This window comes from Gorilla gorilla, chromosome 5 (genome assembly GCF_029281585.2).
Source record: "Gorilla gorilla gorilla isolate KB3781 chromosome 5, NHGRI_mGorGor1-v2.1_pri, whole genome shotgun sequence".
NCBI classification, from domain to species: Eukaryota; Metazoa; Chordata; class Mammalia; order Primates; family Hominidae; genus Gorilla; species Gorilla gorilla.
The window spans coordinates 115,231,795-115,253,811 of record NC_073229.2 but is presented as its reverse complement, the minus strand read 5'-3'; positions in this window follow the sequence as shown (position 1 = coordinate 115,253,811).

Below are 22,017 nucleotides of genomic sequence, written 5' to 3'. Positions count from 1 at the left end.
TAGCAGTTTTAATCATCTGCTCTTTGACTTAAATTGCAATGTGATTATCAGAGCTAAATCCCCACTTTGTTATTTTACCTACACATCAATATAACCAGTTTAAATTCGTAAGTATCCTCTCTTGAAATTGGAAAATGACTATTTGATGTGGAACACCATCAACAGGTGATTAGACCAGCCAGTTTGGTCAATGGAGATAAGCAATTGAAGTTGAGACTTTCAGCTAGCACAGCTGTGGAAATATCCTGTGTAAACAAGGTCACACCAGACCCACACTCTTCTGCCAATACACATGGCCACAGTAAATTTGTCCAAGAGCCATCTCATTCTGGCCCTTTTCCAACCCAGTGACGAATCCGTTTATCAAAATCACTGTCAGGTAAATGTTGTAAGACCTTGGCCAGAGTATTCCTTAAACTATAAGAGATGGAACACTTTGTAATGTATTTTCAAATTGAAAGTCACTTATCCTCTTAGCACTCCAAGAAGGTTTATGAACCAAATGCATGCTAAGAAATATTTTGAAAAGAACCAGTTAAGGTTTAGATGGAAAGTTTCAATGTAGTGGATTGTGGTATACTACCAATTCTATCTAAAATAGGTTTACAGAATTAAAAGTTTATGGTCTTATTTACTCAGAAAAAATAAAAAAATAAAAAGCAAAGCTAAAGTACTGGAAATGGGATGCAGTAAAACTCCAGGATTTCATCCAACTATTGCTTGGAAATGAAAATTCCCTAATGGGAATAGGTCTTTGAAATGGGACATCTGGGTTTTACTAAGTGGGTAATTAAAAGTTTGAAATCTTGCCTGGAAAATGGGACAAAAGCTCAAATTACCAAGATAGGTGAGACATTCCCCACTGCCTTTATCATAGGAATGGCAGGGGTCCAGTCTCTAACAAAGTGAGGCAGAGAATGTGTGGAGTGTTAAACCACCCAAGGACAAAGGGGACTTTGGAATCTGATTTCTAGGGGCTATTTGTCAGAAAACATGCTATACTTCCCGCAGCTAATGAAACATCCTGTGTAACAAATCCAGCATGGAGTGACTAACACTCAGCCAGGTAAATCATCATCTTTAAATGTGCTCTGCTCTTTCCCCACTCATAATCAAGACAGGCTTTTCCACACAAATGGCCAGGCACCAGCTCAGAATGAAAGTCAGTATCTACCAGTTCACCTGGGTGACCTCCTAAAGCTTATAGGTGAACCTCAGAGACTTCAGATTCAAATAGAGGCAATCTAGCTATACTTCATTCTGAGAATAAATAAGATAATAGATTGGAACAGTGAACATAGACAAGAATATGGATAAATAAATATAGACTTTGGTTGGCCTTCCCAAACCAGCTTATATAGGGCTTCTCATATTATATATAGCTTGCTTAATTTTTCTGTGACATTTTTGTTTAAAGAACACTGCACAAAGCATCTAGCTGGATTGAGGGATTACTGTAATAGTAACATAAGAATGCTCAGGAAAAATTGTTACTGTATCATCATGTTTCAGGCTGTGACTCATAATAATGACATTCTACTCTGCAGGTTATGCCATCCATTGGGACAGTTTGTAATATCACCTGACAGTTAACATCAGTATCTTTAGAGGTTTTGCATCACAATCCTCCAGGAGGCCATGAAGAATCATGGTTCAAAGCTTGAAATATTTCACTGCTTACACAATTTATAAAATAGTAGGGAAAGTGTAAAGTACAATATTATGGTAGAAATCTGAGCATTGTGCCATGCTAAGAAAATGTTTAGTTAGTTAGTAAGTGTAGATTAGTTTAATTTGGCACCCAAAGTAAGAATTTCCCAAGGCTAAGCACTAATGCACAACATTAGTGCTTCACAATTAGAATTCAGGTATGTTCAGCATTTGTCCTAATGTTGCAAATCTCCTCCTAGGAAAAAAAAAAATATTTAGTCAATCAGGTCTATTTCAGTCTCACAGAAAATTCACACAATGGTTCTTCCCACAGACTAAAGAAGGTGCATGCAGCCCGGAAAAACAAATTAGAAAGCAACGTAAAAGGACTTTCCAAGTTTGATCTTGTTCGCTCTGCTGTTAGTGACATTGAGCAACCTGCTGAAGCTCTCTGGGCTTCAGTTTTTCCTTGCATAGGAAGAACAATGCGGCTACTTTTGTTATAGTAGTATTAAGATCTTGATTACAAGTTGTTCAATTTTTTAACAAAAGGCAACAAATCATATCAATAGGTCAAGGCTACAATACCCCTTTACTCATCTGCCTACCTGAGCCTCATGCCCTAATTCTATTTTTTAGGCCAGAAGATTTGGCAGGTACTTAGGCAAGAACAAACATCTTCTTCCTTATTTTCAGGTCTCTCAGAACACCCCAAGCATCATACTAGCTAGGCTATGTCTGCTGACCTAGCACTTCATTGAACCATCTTTGAACTCAGACTCTGACTAGGAGCATTTAAATAGAGGACAGGATAATAGGAAGGTGACATACCTGTCTCCTTTCCAAATGCCCGTGCCAGCTGTGGATAACTGAGGGAGCACATCTAGAGTCTGCTGGTCACTACACTCGCACAGAGGATACTGGCATAGGCCACCACCTCATCAGCAGTCCCAGGGGGCATCATATCCTTAGGCCCTGGGCCCGTTACCCCACCACCATCACCACTATCACCACCAGCCCCTTGTTTCATCACAGTGCCCTTCTTTTTTTTTTTTTTTTTTTTCCAGATGGAGTCTCGCTCTGTCGCCCAGGCTGGAGTGCAGTGGCACGATCTCTGCTCACTGCACTGCAAGCTCGGCCTCCTAGATTCACACCATTCTCCTGCCTCAGCTTCCCCAGTAGCTGGGACTACAGGCGCCCACCACCACACCCAGCTAATTTTTTTGTATTTTTAGTAGAGACGGGGTTTCACTGTGTTAGCCAGGATGATCTCGATCTCCTGACCTCGTGATCCGCCCGCCTCGGCCTCCCAAAGTGCTGGGATTACAGGCGTGAGCCACCGCGCCCGGCCCACAGTGCCCTTCTTACTCTCTCTTTAAATAGTCTAGTAGATTACAAGGCTTCAAGGTCAAGAGCAGGGAGTCTGGTAAATTTTGACTTAGGGATTTTGGCTGGACCAAGATGATATTTAGTTGTGCCCTCTTTGCACTAATTTTTTATTCACCTACCTCTATGCTCACACACGACTTAAAAATAAGATAGGGCAGAAAATGAGGACTTATACTTTCAAATTGTAGTATCTTGATGTCATATCTTCACCACCTCAGATGCATATTAAGGATAAAACCTAGAATAAAAACTGAATCACCAAAGAATTCCATTCCTTGGCTTATTCTGACCTTTCGCTTGAATACGTCAACACGTAGCTTTTGCATCTAGTTGTACAACTCTTGCATAGTGTCTCAGATTCTGCATTTCTCCAGTACCCATATTACTAAAGTGAGAAATTTTGTAACAGAATAAAATTGGTGCTACTTTTTTCTCCTCTATGGAAGGTATCTAAAATGAGATAGGTAATTTTTGTTTTTAAGAAAAGTAACCAACACATAACTTCTTACCGGATGCTTAAAATTACCCTAACTAGACTCTGAATATGATATCTCGAAATAAATATTCCAATAAGTAAATATCATACATGGAAAAACTATGAAAAATCAGTAGACATAAAAATAATTTGTCTCATAAAACTTAGTATTGAAATCTGGATATACTTTTGAGGTTTAAAAGACTTCAGAGTTGAAGCATGGCGTAAAATACAAGAAAAACATAAATAAACCTTTTAAGTATAATATGTTTTTTCCCAAACATGACAGTTACAGTAAGTAAATAAAATTATCATAAAATATCAAAGCACTAAATATATTTCCAACATGCACAAATAATCTACATGAGGGTAGGGTCGCTGAGACCCCACGATCCTGCTATGAAATCCTGGTGAACTACGGCTGTAGTCAACCCCCCACAATTCCAAACATGACAACACAAATGCTGAAGACTGTGTGAACTGTTTCATCACTAGACCTCGGAATTTAAAGTCCTTGAGGAAATTCAAAAGTAAGCCTAGAATTCTGTTCTTCCTAATTCAGGAATGGGTGGCTTTTGGGTTTTCTCTGTTTTTATTCATGATAAATTTCCAAAGGCACCCATGGCACTGTGTTCATGCTGCCTCATGTAACCAAGAGAACTGTGATGTCTGTAAAAGATCCCTGGAGAGTTCTCTCCAGAAGAGTTTGTCCAAGTTCACAAATTCTCTCTTGTACTTCTGTAAATATCAGGACGAGGTAAACATGAAGAAAGAAAAAAAGTCACCAGCATAGTGAAAGCATGATAATGAGGAAAAATAGACTGGAATTAAGAAGAGAGAAGTGTTAGCTTAAATATCAAGGGAGAAAAAAAAGGATATATTGATAATAAACCCACTGGATTAGTGCACTGAATGATTTTTAAAATAAATAATGATCTTAAAACCATTTAAAACTGCATGTTCCTGGAAAAAAAAAAATGCAGAAGACCTTTAAAAGATCAAGGTTACAAAAGCTCCTGCAGGAGAATGCAGTTCTTGATTATTTACATATTTTTATTATTTAGCATTTTCTGAGATATTCTCTGAAACTAAAAATAGCTCATATTTACATCGTTCTATTTGCCAGACACTGTTCTAAGCACTTTAGACACTTTCACTCATTTTATCCCCAGAACAACTCTGTGAAGTTATTACTGTTATCTCCATTTTACAGATGAGGAAACTGAGGCACCAAGAAACAAAGTAACTTGCCCAAAGCCACACTGTGATTGAGCAGTGAACCCCAGGACTCCTGAATGAATACTCTATCTGCTCACTCTGTAGAGAGATTGGTAGAGCGTGCATTTGGTTTAAAATACCAAGTTTATATACCTAATTCTTCCTTCAGCAATTGTAGTTATATATAACCAAATGAGGCAAAGTTGTGCAATAGGTGAAATTTGTCCACTTTATACCTGTCTGGGGCCTTCTTCTGAGCCCCGTGCCTCCTGACAGTGCGCCTACCACAGCCTTTGGTAACCAGGATTCTCATGTTTTTTTCTACCTTCCATATTAAAAAAAAATGCTGTCAGTTGTTAAAATGATTTAACAAATATTCCAATGAAGGACAAGTGGCCAGAGCTTCTTAATATAATCCATGCACAAAAAGTATTTATTGAATGACTATGGACTGGAAGAGTACTGTATCTTACTGACTTCATGGCACCAAAAGTTCTAAGACTGAACAGCAGGTGGGTTTAAAACCTTTACATTGATTCTTGCATAACTAAAGCAATAACTTAAGAGTCGTGTGGCAAGCTACTCTCACTTGCTGATGCTCAAGTTAGTTGTAATTAAATGAGAGAGGGTGGGGGAGAGGGAGAGAGACATGGGAAGAGGGCATGGGTGGTTGTGCAGAAGATTAAAACACAGATTAATGTACCCTATGAATGGGGTGGGGGTGGAAGTGGAAGCAATTTCCAGAACGGGGAGTGGGAAGAGTAAGAAAAGTCAATTGTACATGTGGCATTTCAACACCGCAGCATTCCACCAAAACCGAGAGCCAGCTCAGCAGGGAACATCTGCCAGTTGCTTCCAAATGAAGGGGAATCATTCTTCCAATGAGAAAATAGTGATGAAGGATCGTCTTGGACTGGGAATAAAACTGAATTTTTACAGAGCCAACATCAGGCTCATTTTTTAAAATATTCCCACAACATTTAGATGTGCAGCAAGAGAAAGAGAAGAAGGAATCCACTTCCCTGGAATTGAAAGCATATCGGAAAAAGAGTTTAGTTAAGCACGTGCCTAATTTAAAGTACAGAAGTTTTATCAGGCTGAACCATATAAAGCTGTCATTTTTGTAAATCAAAAATGGTCAAATAGAGGCGATTTTACATGGTTCAACCTAAAAGAATTGAAGCAGTATTAATCAATATGTAGCTGTAAATCACACTAATACCTAATCATTGTAAGCTGTGTTTTGTTCATAAAATAATTTTGCCATGGTCACACAGCTGGTAAATGGAAAGCTTTCTAGCTGGTGAGGTCTCCTATCATTAGCCCATAAGTAGCTTCCATAGCACATTTATTCATTCAGCAAATATAGTTGAACGTTTACCATGTGTCATATACTGTGCTGAAGATCATTTTTTTAATGTGGACGAATTGCCTACTATTTCTTGCATAGCCTTTGGCCTCTAAGCTATACACTGGGAAGCCTAGTGTGTTTTCAGTGTCAGTCAGATCAAAACTGTAAGGGGAGGGACAGGTTTGGTAAGAAGAAATGATAAAGAGGAGTTGCAAGCCTCACAATGACTTTATCTGTTTTTTCAAGTAAACACATCTCTGGAGGAAGGTATTTTAGACACCAAGGCCAGCCAGGAAAGGCAGCCAGCCTGGGCTGGAGCACCTAACTACAAAGAAGCCTACACAGCCCTGCCTCCCAGTCACAGCCCACTGTGCCCACATGAGGCCCGCCCACAGGCAGGCAGAGCAGGTATGCAAGCAGCATCAGCATCGCCTGGGCATTCTTTAGAAATGTGAATTCTGAAGTCCCACCACAGCCCCACAGAATCATAAGCCCTGGGGGTGGAGCCCAGCAATCTGAGTTTTAACAAGTCCTCCTACTGATTGGATGCACACATTAGTTTGAAGAACACCGCTTTAGGGAAGAGGAAGGCCGTGCAGGGATTAAGAAGGTTGAGGGCATGCGGGAACCCAAATGGTAACAAAAGAATCAAGGCAGCCCAGAAATACAAATCCTGTTGAATTTCACATTTTCATATGAAAATATCAAGTTGTTTTTTACTAGGCATTGAATCACATGAAAACTTAAACTACAGATAATACCAATTGCTAACACACTGAGGAATTACAATGTTCCAGATTATTGGTTAAGTACTCTACACAGATTTCATTTACTCCATCAAGAAACCTTATAATGCAACTATTTAACAAATAAAAAAATAGATAAGAAGTGAAATAACGGGTGGGTTAAATAACTTTCCATTTTCCATGCATTTAGCAAGTCGTGGGGCCTAATTCAAAGTGAGGCAGTCTGATTTCGCTCAGCTATCTGCTGCATTTCACAGGACATTCTAACACATCATATCTCTTATTCCCAGCATGAAAACATGCCCATTCTCCATTCATTCTTCAATCAAAGTGCTGTAGCTCCCACAACAAGGTGAGAGAAAAAAACGATGTATACTCTTTGCTGAGTTCCCACCCAAACCAAATACATTTTAGTGTTGGGAAAAGCATCCATCAGAGAACAAAGGATGTAGCTCCACCTAGTGGATAAATGTCCCCATTTATTTCAAATCGCCTTCTGTTTGTGCAAGAGCACAGTAATGAAAACAGAACCTAGTCCTGACAAATCACTACAAAGCTAGCAACCCCAGCTACAAGCAGAGACTTTGTTAGAAGTGAGCTCAGCTGTATTCCTCTTGGTCAAGACCCTATTTTGTGAGCTGTATGCGCAACAGCCCATTTTAGAGTATCACAAGAAGGACACACCCAGCTAGGAACTCTGTTATCCCCTCAATCTCTCTATGCACTGCTTTCTACCTCTGTAAATGCAGACAATACAATCTGACTTCTCTGAGTCCTGCTGGTAGGAATAGCAAAGAAGATTATGCTTGCAAATAAGAAATGTTAATTCTGCTTAACTACAACAAATCCCAGTTAGGCTTCATGGGATAAGATATACCTTTCATTCTCTACACACCCTTCTGAGAAAAGAAGTACAAGAGGGCAGGTGGGGAAAATGGAGCTCAAGAAAGTAAAGCAATTTGCCTTTGTTTATTTAGTGACAGGTAAACAGCTGACAGGTTTTTCTTTTACTGGCTTTATCTGACTCTGGATCCAGATCCATGATGAAATGAAGCCATTGCCCCAGGACTATGCTCCAGGGGTCATTCAGAATGGTCTAAGGAAAATTTCAACTTCCTGTGATTCTGTAATGGCCCTAAACAGATATAACTGAAATCTGCTTTAACTAGCCACAGCAGCAACATTGCCCAACATGTAGGAAATATTTGCTCTATGTCAATGGGCTTCTATGTTCATTGAAGCTCAGGAGGTGTTGCACTGAATGAAATAAAGTCTGTTCACTGAAGCCCAGACCTTCATATGCTATTTAAATGAAGGCTCTCCAAAAGAAACATCTGGTCCACTCCATTCCCTAAATTATTTGGCCAAGGATCTTTTCTTTCTTTTTTTGGTAGAGCACCCAGTAAGACTGGTGTTCAGCAGGATATGCGACGGGAAACCCTGGCCTAGGGTGGATGGTGTGCTTATCACCAACCCTGCCCTCCCAGTGCACACCTTAAAATGATGTGCCAAAACAGGCCATTTCACATCAACATGGTAACTCTGGTAACCAGCATTTAAGATATTCAGGTCTTTCAAAATAAAATATTTTTGAGAAAAGTGAAATATTAATTGTAATTTTCCAATATAATTCCACGTAGTTGTTTCTCAGTGGCTAGCTCCATCAGCCCAGGTAAATGAGATCTCTTTTAGGGCTTCATAGATGGGACAGAACAGTCTCTTAGTCTATCTCCTCCTCAACACATGCCTCTAAGTCTGAGTGTTCTGCCCTCCAACCTCTCCACAGTTCTGGTGGCTCCCTCCCGTCTCCTGTGTCTGATTCTTCCTTTCAGCAATGAAGGATGCATTCTGCTGTGTGGCCAGCATAGACTCTGGGAATTCAAGGAGACACAAGACACAGCCTCTGCTCCCAAGGAGCTTAGATTCTTATCTCTGGGATTGCTCATATCTGCTCAGATGACTGGCTTTATTCCCTGACTCTAAGGACTGAGGATCATTAGTGGGGTTCTCCTGCCCCCTGCAGCAGCACTCAGTGGCCCTGCGTTGGCTCTGCTCTGGATTTTCCCATGACTTCCCAGCACACCCACAGCTGCCACCTCTGCCCAGCTGTTTCACTGAGCAGGGCTGGGGCTGCTGCTGGAGCTGCACATGGTGATTTTTGCTGTATTTTCCACTGCACAGGCTGCTTGCTCCTAAAATGGTAAAGGCTGCTTCTACTACACAACTTTGCAAAAACAGGTGAAAGAGAGACAGGAGATGGGAGAGAGAAAGAGGCCCCGGTCACTGCATGCTATCGGTTCTGGGAAGCCAGGAGACAAAGAGCTGTCACCCAGTCCTCCATGTTTCACAAGGGGACTCTGAACAGTGTTGAAGAGCAGCTGCAGTGCCAGCCTAACTGTAGCGCTCCCTGGGAGTACATATGAGTCAATATAAACAGGTTCCAACATTTTTCATCTTCCCTATGGTATCTAAAGGCAGTGCCCCTCACGGCCTTTCCATGCCCAGCTCAGGAGGCCACCAGCTCACTTGGAAGCCCTATGCTGGGGACCACCTTTCATTAATAGAGTTTATGCTTATCCTTGCAGCTCTCCCTGCTCCCACTCAAACAGGATTTTCTTTTATCACTCTAATTTCAAAATTACACCCAGGAGAGAGGGAAGGAAATTCTACTCCTCATTTCCTCCCTTCTGAGCTGCATGGTCCCCTTTTCTCCAGGCTCAGAGGCCATTTAATACAATTGTAGGCTTGCCCAGGAACAGAACCACCATTTATCATCTCACTTCTAGGAGAAATGATGATGCCTGGAGCACAGATTCAGGCACCAGGGAAAGCAAGCCTATTTGATAATCAAAGGGATAAATCCAACGGTCACTCTACCTTCTGATATAAAAGCTTTAGAAATGAAAGTTTATGCATTGGGGACTTCTTTTATTTAGGCTTTGGCTGACTGATCCTCCAAACCCATCAAAAATAAAAGAGCAAAGTCAGTCTGAAAGCAAACTTTGTTCCATATAACTTAAGATGAGATGGGGCAGGAGAGGGAAACTACAGTCCCCAGGCAATAGGTAGCAGGGAGTCCCCTGCCAAAAGGTGCAGAAGTTGATCTCTGACATCTTGGACAACTAATGGCTCCCATCTTGCTCATTATAAGAGTTGGCCCTTACCCTGTAAATCAGGATAGGAGGCAGTGGCAGCTTAGCATCCTGCTTTGAAAGGATGCTGACTCCTACCATAGATCATCTGGAAAACTCCAATCTAAATTCTAGGGGAAAAAGAGATGCTGAAACCTCAGTTTTTTTCCTCTATTATTATCCACATAATAAACACTATTATTATTTATATATTATTTCTAGAAATAATATTTATATACAAATATATAATATATGTAACATATATTTGTGTATATGTTACTTCTAGAAATAATATATAAATTTATATAAATACTATAAATTATGTATTATTTTATAATATAAATATTATATACTATTTATATTTATAGTATTTATTATGTGGATGGAGATAAACACACTTCAATGAATATTAACAGCCCATTGCACTTAGGAATAAACATCAAACTCTAAAGTTGACCTGAAGGACCTACCTGAGCCCACATTTCCTCCTGGTCTCCCCAGCTCATGTCATATCAATCTCCATGCCTGCTGCTCTGGTCCTTTTTCAGACCCTCTCAGGTGCGATGCTACTTCCTGCCTCAAGGCCTTCATGCAGGTGTTCCCTCTGCCTGGAATTAATGCCGAGCTCAAATGTCACTTCCTCAAGGACTCCTGCCCTTACCCTAGACCTAGGTTGGACCCCATCACTCACTTCCATCATATATTTCCATAGCCTCTTTTGCCTCCTAGTACTTTTCATAATTGAAATTAAATAATTTATTGGATCATTGGTTGATTCATGCCTCTCTCCTCCCACTCAACTAGCAGAAAGAAGTGTGGAGGCAGCCAATTATTATTTGTAAAATGAAGGAAAGAAGAAACCATAGAGTTTAAAAACAAATGTTAAAGCAACCTCTCTGAGGTCACAGCTTCTGTAGAGAGAAGATATTGCATAGAGTCAAGGACATAAACTCAAGCCAGCCTGCCTGTATTCTCATCTTTGCTCTGCCACTTACCAATTGTGTGACTTTGGGGAATTTGCATGAACTCACTCTTTCTCAAATTGCTTTTTTCTAGAAATGATCTATTTGTGTTATTTAACCTCCAAGCTCTGTTATTTTTGCTTTTTGTTTTATTAAGCTTATGCAGGTGGTAGGCTGCCTGAGGCCATGGTCTGCTTAGACTAAATCGTATCTTTTACTGGGCCTGGCTGAACTCTCTGTCTATGGGTCTGGGGTTATGGGATTTCATTTCATTTCCTTAAAATGAAGTGTAGGTGAACACTGTTCATTCAATGACCATGTGATGTTTTGTATAAAGCTGATGTCTACGGATGGTGGCCATTTGAAGTGTTTTGACATGTACCTATTATTTTCATTGCCAAAACAGTGCCCACAACATGATCTTCATGGGGTGGAGATTATGGATTTTATTGTAAAACAAGGTTATCTTGGAGTGGTGTCTCATCTTTCTTTACTTTCCTTGATATTTCCCTTCTTCCTAAACTGAGGAAGTTACATCACATAGGCTCTCACCCTCAGCAGGATAGTTTCCAAAGGGTTCATGTGGTGTGATGAAGATGTATATATAAACACACACACACAAATGTATACATATACACACATAAACACACATACATATATGCATATACATATGTCATCTCACCTTATTTTGCCCTGAAAACTTAATTTACCAGAAAGCACCCTTAATCTGTTGAAAGGACCACTCAACATAATCATAATCAAAAGAATCCAAATTCTGACACTGCAATCACTCAAACTGGATTTTTTCCTAAATTCTAATACTCAGGTTTCTTTGTGATGAGTCATATTTACCCAATATACACAATGGTAGGTGAAAAAAGGCTGAGAGAGTGAGTGAAGCTCAGCATTATGATGTTTCCCAACTGGTTGTTTCTTATATAATCTGGTGTAGGAGGAGAGCTCAGCAATTACTGTATTTCCTATGCTTATGAAACAGATACATATATATTTTACACACATACACATTTATGTGTAAATATATAGAATAAAATACAGCAGGTTACATAAATAATTAGAAAAGTAGGGACACAGGACTGAGGTTGTCTCTAGGTACCTAGCCCAGCTGCTTCAAACCAGCCACCACAGGATCAATTAGGGTATGACACCATCTCATCTTCAGTATAGCTACAAGGAACAAATTGACCACATGATAGTTCAGGATCATTCAGGATTTCATACACCCTTAGTCCATAAATTCCACAAGCCAGCATCCCTCCATACTTGATGTGTGTCTTTCCAGCTACTCAAACATAGGTGCAGGAACCAAGACTTGGCATATATTTATTTGCTCATCAAAATTTGCTTAAGTCCAAGTTTGGCGACTCACGTATCTCCTTCAACGAGTGATTCTACCTGATTTTACTGCAAAATAACATTCTCTTTAATTTGTTTCTATTTATCTACCATTAATTTCAAATAATTTTGTTTACATTTTATCTACAAGTTCATGAGATAATTTGCTACCTGAGATCTGCAAACGACTCTGTTTACAACTATTATAAGCATGTCATTCTTCTAAAGCTTCACTCTGGAATATTATGACAAAATAGCAAGAACATAATTTTAACATACATAAAAATTATTACCATGCAGTTGTGCAAGTATGTCTTTCCTGTACTGAGGTCCACAATCCATTCTATTTGTGCATACTACATAAAGAGAGTAACAATTTAGCAGCCCTTGATTTTATTTTCCTGAAATCTATTGAGGAGGTAGGAAAAGGCCTCAACAATCTAAGCTTTGTGCTAAATATCTGCAACAGACCTTCTGCAAAAACTAGAACAAAATAATTAAGAAGTTATTTAAGCAACCATTTGCCACAAACCAGATTGAGGGATTTGAAATATGTACAAATATTTTTAAATAACCCTTCAAAGGGGAAATTCGTACTAATAAGTAAGGGCTGCTGCAGCTCCTGCTGCTGGCTCTGCATCCTGGGAGTACATATGAGTCAATATAAACAGGTTCCAACATTTTTCATCTTCCCTATGATATCTAAAGAAATACTCTGATTTTAACTGCTACAAATCTGGGGCAGAGCCTTTTCTAATAAGATTCCATAATCTTCACAGCACAATACTCTCTGTGTTAGAGCAATCCCACGACTCATAATTCCCCAGCAGTTAGTGTGCCAGGGTGAACTTCTGAGTCTCAGATAACATTAAGGCTGTGGTTTATGCCCTGATTGATAACATAGTCAATGGAGGCAACCTGTCCCAGAGAAAGGATCCAGAAAGCTTTGCATAGTGTTTACGATACAGATAACCTCCTGGCTGACATCTGTGGAGAAAAACCTTTGATGGATGAAAGAGGCTATAAGATCCTGTGCACCAGATAGCTCTGGTGAATTTCTCATGTATCACTCTTTAGACAATTATAGCTCTTTATTTCTTCTATTTGGTCACAAACGCTTAACTGATTTTTATAGCAATATGTTTTGCAGAGAGTATTTGATAAATATAATGAAATCATTTTATGCTAGATCCCAGGGGATAGGCCAGGGGTATGCTGTTAAAAGACAATATTTCTTTGTTATACATATTAGGCCCCGTACTATTACTGCAGCCTGAATCTCACTGGAATGTTTAAGAGCCTCCCACACCGATAAGTCCTCTAACTGCTCACTAATCAAAGTGTGGCCTGTGGCCCAGCAGCATCAGCACCCCCAGAGATCTTGTTAGAAATGCAAAATCTCAGGCCCCACCCTAGACCTACTGAAGCAGAATTTGAAGATTAACAAGATTCCTGGATGTTTCCATGCACATTAAAGGCTGAAAAGCACTCCACTATTGCATCTCAGTGCAAGTTGCAGCCACAGGCTGTCAGTAACCAACAGGAGGAGATGGGATGTGGTTACCAAGTGACCCAGTTCCTTTATATCCCTTTCCTCTAACATCCCTTCCATGGCCATTTGGCATTGACTAGTGGACTTAGGCTGAGATTGACATGGCTCAACTAGGACGTGAATTATTTGTGATCTAGTAAACACACAAGGTTGTCATGCCTTAGAGAAAGGCAGAAAGGGAAAAAATGCACTTGCAGAAAATCTGGGATAAGAATGTCCACGGTTGATGGAGAAAATCCTTAAACTGACACAGAGTAGCTTGCTGGGTATGGTATGTACAGAGCAGAACTTGTATACCCTGAAGTCTACCAGCTCCTCGGGTACGCTCTACCTATAATTATAACTTTAGTCTACCATTATTCAATCCATCACTAATAAATTCCACTAGTCTCTTACAGAATATCCCAACTAAATGAGTTAGTTATTACATACGAAAGGCTAATACCACATACGTAAAGCAAAGAAAAATGAAAAAGAAGAAATAAAATATTGTTTGGACTTTGACCTTCTGGTGCACTGAAGTTTGTGGTTTTTAGAGAATGTGAGACCAGTTACCATGTGAATTCCCTTTAAAGATTAATCATGGCTTTGAGACCCTCTTAACTGATTAAACTGAACATTAAGTTTTTGAGCTACCAAAGGAACTTCCCTAGAGACCTTTAAAAGATCAATAAGCTGAATAAAGAGCATGCTAGCATGCTGCTATCCACCTCCCTACAAACCAAGGAGGAGTTCCCTGTGCAGAATGCTGGAGATCAAGCACCTGGTGCCATGCTGGAAAGCCACCAGAAAGAGACTACCCTCTGCTGAGAAGGGAGACTTTTACCTCTAAGTGGCAGGTTTCTGGAACAGAAATTACTGGATTGTTCTGTTGTTGGCTAAAGAGACTATTCAATTTGACTGTTTCCTTGTAATAGCAAGAGAGCCCAGAACATATCAGCTTTCATGTTTTGCAGGAAATGAAACCTAATAGAGCTGGATTATTTTATTTTTGAAGACATTGGGTCAATCAAGAACAGCTCTGGGGTCCTATCACTGTTTTGCATTCTGCCCTGCCTGCTGGCGGCTAAGCTGGATACAGAACAATGCTTTCGTAAATGGATAGAAATGTCTGACATGAACGATAGGGCTCAAATCTTTTCAAAGCTATTATATTAACATACAAAAGATCCTCCAGCCAAATTAGGTCATGGGACCACAAGCAAGAAATACTTACTGTTGTTTCTGCCTTTTCCTCTAGCATTGTTGTACTTGATGACATTGGATAATGACTTTTATGATATATCTATATGGCATTCACACTTTACAAAGCACTGTCACATACACCATTTTATTTAATACTCAGAACATCCCTGTGAGAAATGTATGAACATCCCAGTGTTATAAATGAAGCAACTCAATTCCCAGAGCTCTGGCCAATTTCTCATGGGTAACAATGAAAGAGACACTGTGTTTCCTTGATAGAAGGAAGTCAGTAATTAATGTGATATTTAATTTTATCTGTCAAATTGACTGGATCATGGGATGCCCAGATATCTGCTTAAACATTATTTCTGGATGTGTCTGTGATGGTGTTTCCAAAAGAGTTTACGATTTGAATCAGTAAACTGAGTAAAGTGGATTTGCCCTCCCCGATGGGGGTGGGCATCACCCAATCCACTGTGGGCCTCAATAGAACCAAAAGGCCAAGGAAGTTCAAATTTACTCTCTATCAGACTGCTTGACTTGAGACATCTCCTGCCCTCAGCTCTCCTGGTTTTCAGGCCTTCAGACTCCAGATAGTGTAGTCTAGAATCTACACCATCAGCTCTCTGGATCTCAGGACTTTGAACTACATTATCAGCTTTACTGAATCTCCAGCTTACAGACAGCAGACTTCTCATGGGACTTCTCAGCCACCATAATTCCATGAGCCAATGCCTTATGATAAACTTCCTTCTAAATGTATCCTGTTGGTTTTATTTCTCTGGAAAACCTTGACTAACACAGTTAAGAAGCAGATAGATCAAGTCTCTTCCTGATGCCATGAGAAATAATTCAAAATTTTACCAAAAATGTGGAGAAGTGAATTGTAAATGAAGAATTTTAGCCTTCCTGCTATGTCATTTCCTACAGTAATAACACTGTGCAGAACTCTCTTCCCTGATCTCGAAATGCAATTCCTCTTTCTACACTTTGTAGTTCTATTTATCTCTCAGAATTGATGTAAGTTCCTTCTCCTCCTTGAAGCCTTCATTGCACATTCCAGCCAGAAAGTTGAACAGCAGAAATATTGACTACACAGGAGTTTTCATATAATGCCTTGTATGATGGTTGGTGTATTAGTCTGTTCTCATGCTGGTATGAAGAAATACCCAAGACCAGGTAATTTATAAAGGAAAGAGGTTTAATTGACTTGACAGTTCCACAGGGCTGGACAGGCCTGAGGAAACTTACAATCATGGTAGAAGGGGAAGGAAGCACGTCCTTCTTCATGTGGCAGCAGGAGAAAAGTGGCAAGCAAGGAGAAAAGCCCGTTATAACACCATCAGATCTCAGGAGAATTCACTCACTATCCTGAGAACAGCAGCATGACAGAAACTACCCCCATGATTCAGTTATCTCCACCTGGTCCTGCCCTTGACACATGGAGATTATTACAATTCAAGGTGAGACTTGGGTGGGGACACAGAGCCAAACCACACCATTTTGCCCCTGGCCCCTCCTAAATCTCATGTCCTCACATTTCAAAACACAATCATGCCTTCCCAACAGTCCCCAAAATTCTTAACTCATTCCAGCCTTAACTCAAAAGTCCAAGTTCAAGGTCTCATCTGAGACAAGGCAGGTCCCTTCCACCTATGAGCCTGTAAAATCAAAAGCAAGTTAGTGACTTCCTAGATACAGTGAAGGTACAGGCATTGGGTAAATGCACCCATTCCAAATGGGAGAAATTGGTCAAAATAAAGGGGCTACAGGACCCATGAAAATGTGAAATCTAATAGGGCATTCATTAAACCTTAAAGTATCAAAATGATCTCTTTTGACTCCATTTGCATACATGCAGGTCACATTGCAAGAGGTGGGCTCCCATTGATGCAAGAGATGGGCTCACTCTTGGGCAACTCTATCCCTGTGGCTTTGCAGGGTACAGCCCCTTGCCCCAGCTACTTTCACAGTTGGCATTGAGTGTCTGTGGCTTTTCCAGGTGCATAGTGCAAGCTATTGGTGGATCTACCATTTTGGAATCTGGAGGACAATAGCCCTCTTCTCACAGCTCCACTAGGCAGTGCCCCAGTGGGGACTCAGTGTGAGGGTTCCAACCCCACATTTCCCTTTGGCACTGCCCTAGCAGAGGTTCTCCATGAGGGCTCCATCCCTGCAGTAGACTACTGTCTGGACATCCAAGAGTTTTCATACATCCTCTGAAATCTACATGGAGGTTCCCAAACCTCAATTCTTGTCTTCTGTGCACCTGCAGGACGAACACCATGTGGAAGCTGCCAAGGGTGGGAGCTTGCACCCTCTAAAGCAACATCCTGAGCTGTACCTTAGCCCCTTTTAGTCATGGCTGGAGCAGCTGGGATGTAGTCTCTAGGCTGCACACAGTAGGCGTCCCCTGGAACTGGGCCAGGAAACCATTTTTCCCTTCTAGGTCTCTGGCCTGTGATGTGAGGGGCTCCCACAAAGATCTCTGACATGCCCTGGAGACATTTTCCCCATTGTCTTGGTGATTAACATTCAGCTCCTTGTTACTTATGCAACTTTCTGCAGCAGGCTTGAATTTCTCCCCAGAAAATGGGGTTTTCTTTTGTATTGCATAGTTGGGTTGCAAATTTTCCAAACTTTTATGCTCTGCTTCCTCTTGAGTGCTTCATTACTTAGAAATTTCTTCCACCAGATACTCTAAATCATTTCTCTCAAGTTCAAACTTCCACAGATCTCTAGGGCAGGGCCAAAATGCCACCAGTATTTTGCATAGCAAGAGTGACATTTACTCCAATTCCAAACATGTTCCTCATCTCCATCTGAGACTACCTCAGCCTGGACTTAAGTGTCCATATCATGATAGCATTTTGGCCAAAGACATTTAGCAAGTCTCCAGGAAGTTGCAAACTTTCCCACATTTTCCTGTCTTCCTCTGAGCCTTCAAAACTGTTCCAACCTCTGCCTGTTACCCAGTTCCAAAGTTGCTTCCACAATTTTGGTTATCATTACAGCAGCACCCCACTCCCAGTACCAATTTACTGTATTCGTCCATTCTCATGCTGGTATGAAGAAATACTCAAGACTGGGTAATTTAAAAAGGAAAGAATTGGCTCACAGTTCCACCAGGCTGTGAGGCCTCAGGAAACTTACAATCATGGCAGAAGGGGAAGCAAACACATCCTTCTTCACATGGAAGCAGGAGGGAAAAGTGCCAAGCAAAGCGGGAAAGGCCCCTTGTAAAACCATCAGATATTGGGAGAACTCACTGACTATCATGAGAACAGCAGCATGGTGGAAACCGCCCCCATGATTCAATTATCTCCACCTGACCCTGCCCTTGACATGTGGAGATTATTACAATTCAAGGTGAGATTTGGGTGGTGGCACAAACCAAACCATATCAATTGGTCATATCCACAACTTGCCTGCCTATTTTGAGCATAGGTTTTGAAATTCAGGAACTCTATATTAGGGATGGAACCATATAGCCTCATATGGAAACCATGGGCTTTAATTTAGCCATATCTAGGTTTAAATCCCAGCGTTTCCTCTTCACAGCCATGGAAACTTTCTTGTTCCTCTATTGAGACAGGTTAATAGAATAATGTCTATAATTTTCACTAAAGTACATCAGGTTATCAGCATTATAACAGGTTCAATGTCAAACATTTTAAGTTTTAATTCTAGGCATGAGCAGGTAAAATGCTGTTAAGAATGCACAGTCCAAGGATAGTCAGTTCCCATTCTAACCGTAAGGGCCACACTCTGGGAGTAACTACTGCATTTTCTCCACCTGCCGATATCTTCATCTGCAACAGACATTTTGCTAATTTGCATACTAGATGTCAGAAACCATTTTCCCCCTTGATAACAAGATTCTGTTAATTCGTATGATAGATGTAGAAGTTGGCTCTCATTAACAAAATCAGAGGCACTCAGGATATGAGGATTGATCAAAATAGAGCCCTGCATACCACTGCATGAAGAGAGGATAAGAGTTCACCAAGGTCTGTACCTTACATTCCTTGGAGACTGTATTTAAGGCTGGATTCCTAACTGATTCTTCCTCTAGCCATTTCTTTAAGGGACTCCTGACTGCATGATGCTGCTAAGAGGATACGGAACACTGCTTTAGCTACATAGAAACCCTACATATAGGATGTGGCCAGAGCTCCGACAAGCCAGGACTTTATTGATCACTTGCCGTTTCTTGGGATGTTTTATTCACTTGGCTTCAGGGTCACCATCATTCAAGACTGTCCTCCCTCACTGGCCACTCCTGTTCCCTCTCCAAGGCTGACTCTCCCTTATCTCCCCAGAAACTCTGATATGTTAGAGTGGCCAGGCCTCAATCGACATAATTCTCTGTCTTCACTCACTCCGTAGGTAATATCATCTGATATCTTTAAATGAACATTGATATACTGATGATCCTCCCTCATTTCTTTCATCTGCCTTGACATCTTTTGCCAGATGTTTAATAAGTATTTTAAACTTAGCATGCCTATTAACCAAACTCCTTATCATCTTTCCTATCATTATATGAGTACACAGCAACTCTATCCCCTCAGCTGCACAGGCCAAAAGACCTTGGATTTATCCTTGACATTTTGCTTTCTCTCACACCACATATCCAATCCATCAGCAAATCCTACTGGCTTTTACTTCAGAATTCTGCTTCTCTTCTTCTTGATCACTATTAGCCTCTCATCAACTCTATCCTAGGTTATTGAAAGCCTTCCAGTTAGCCTCAATAGGATCAGTTCTCTACACAGGAGGCAAGGTGAGGCTGCTAAAAGCTAATTCTGACCTTGTCATAAATCTGCTCAAAAAGCCAAAGTTTTCTCAGTGACCCATGAGGCCTTATAATCTGACCCTCCCACCCCTTCTCCTGGATTTTCTGACCTCATCTCCCTTCATTCGCCCTCCCAATTGCACTGGCCCTCTTGCTGTTCTTCTGACAAGCCAAGCGTTCTATTCTCAGTAGCTTTGTGCTGGCTCTTTTTTCTGTGTGAAAATGTCTTCTCCCAGATTTCCTCATGGCTTTCTTCCTCACTTTGTAAACAAGGCAGATCTCATACATCACATGATAAGGGAGGCCTTTCCTAATTTTCCTGTGTAAAAAATCACCCCTCAGCATTTCCCATTCACCTTCTTGTTTCTCTACAGCTTTTATCATTATCTGATATACAATAGATATACTTACTCACCCATGGTTTCTGTACCTCCTCATTAGAATGTGCACAGTATGGGAATTCCCACCTTTATAGCCAGAACTTAAATAGTATGCCTGGTACATAGTAGGTTACATTCAGTAAACATTCAATAAATGTTTATTGAATGAGTAGGAACTGCCCATAACTTTCATTGTGATCATCATCATTACCATTGTCCTACAAAGGCTCATCCCAGGGCCTTCCCCAGGAGAAGTATATAATATCTCAGTGCTGATGTAAACATGTTGTGAGTTCATGGTGATAAAAATAAATTTCCACTTCCTCCTAAGCACTCATAGATTTATAACCCCATAATTTAGACAGAGTTAGCCCACAGTAAATTCTCTAGCAATAAAAGACCTACTTCTCCTCAGTTAGAAGTTATTGATAATGATAGTGCTTAAGATGATTTTTAAGAAAAATCAAGGACAGTACCGTACACTGAATAGCATATGGAAAAGATGGTTTTTGCATCCTTTAGGTCATCTATAATAGTTACTTTTGTCTAATACGATGAAACTAAAATTTTTGGCCCTAAAATATCTGTATCTATTTTTATATTCTTCTTTTTTTTGAGATGGAGTCTTGCTCTGTCACCCAGGCTGGAGTTCAGTGGCGTGATCTCAGGTCACTGCAACCTCTGCCTCCTGGGTTCAAGCTATTCTCCTGGAACAGCCTCCCAAGCAGCTGGGATTACAGGAACACACCACCACACCCAGCTAGTTTTTGTATTTTTGCTACAGATGGGCTTTTGCCATGTTGGCCAGGCTGGTCTTGAACCTCTGGCCTCAGGTGATCCACATGCCTCAGCCTCCCAAAGTGCTGGGATTACAGGCATGAGCCACCATGCCTGGCCTTATTTTTATATTATTCTTAAAAGACAAAGTATATATAAAAATAGTTGATATACTTGTTCTAGTTCCCATTTGACTGCCTTCTGCCATACAATTGCAATGTGAAAGGTAATACACTCTTTTTGCCATGAATCAATAATTCTTTTTTACTGGGCCAAAATCCTCTTCTAGTCATAGCATGTCATTCCCCACATTTGTTCATTTTCCTAAAGTTCTATTAATAAATTCTCTATTATCCCAAAAATCTGTAAGTCACTAAGCACAGAAATAATTATAAATTTAAAATCTACATACAGGATTAATTCAAATACTTGTTTTGTGAATAATTCAAGTCCCCCCAAAAACTTGCATTCCATTGCTGTGTTATTTATTCTGGAATTGAAAATACAGCAAGACTTTATTCATATGGGCTTTACAGATCTGGAATTTGAAGAAATTCAGACAAGGTGAAATTTGAAGGTTATCTTTGATAAGGATGTTCATCTTAATAGAGTATATAGATTAATTTGATAACCAAATATAAATGACAAGTAAGCATTTGAGATTAAAAATTTTGCAAAACCCTTGGATATATTAGCAACAATTTTTTTCTTCTTTTAAAATTTAAGGTAAGAAGTATTTAAATGTTCATTCAATTATTTTGGTATCATTTAGTAAAGTGTCCAGCCTAATAACAAGATCCTTTCGACACTGATTTGTTTCAGTGGTTTCCACAACTCTTTGATTTTATTATTTTAATTTATAGGTAATTCCTCTAGGCACTAGCTCTGTAACTGACATTGATTTATAGTTATTATTATTAATAGTTTATAAGCAATAAACTGCATTACCATTGTCTTAACAAAATATCGTAAAGTGGGTGACAGGTAAACAACAGTTATTTATTTGTCAGAGTTCTGGTGGCTGCAAAATCCACTATCAAGGCGCCAGCA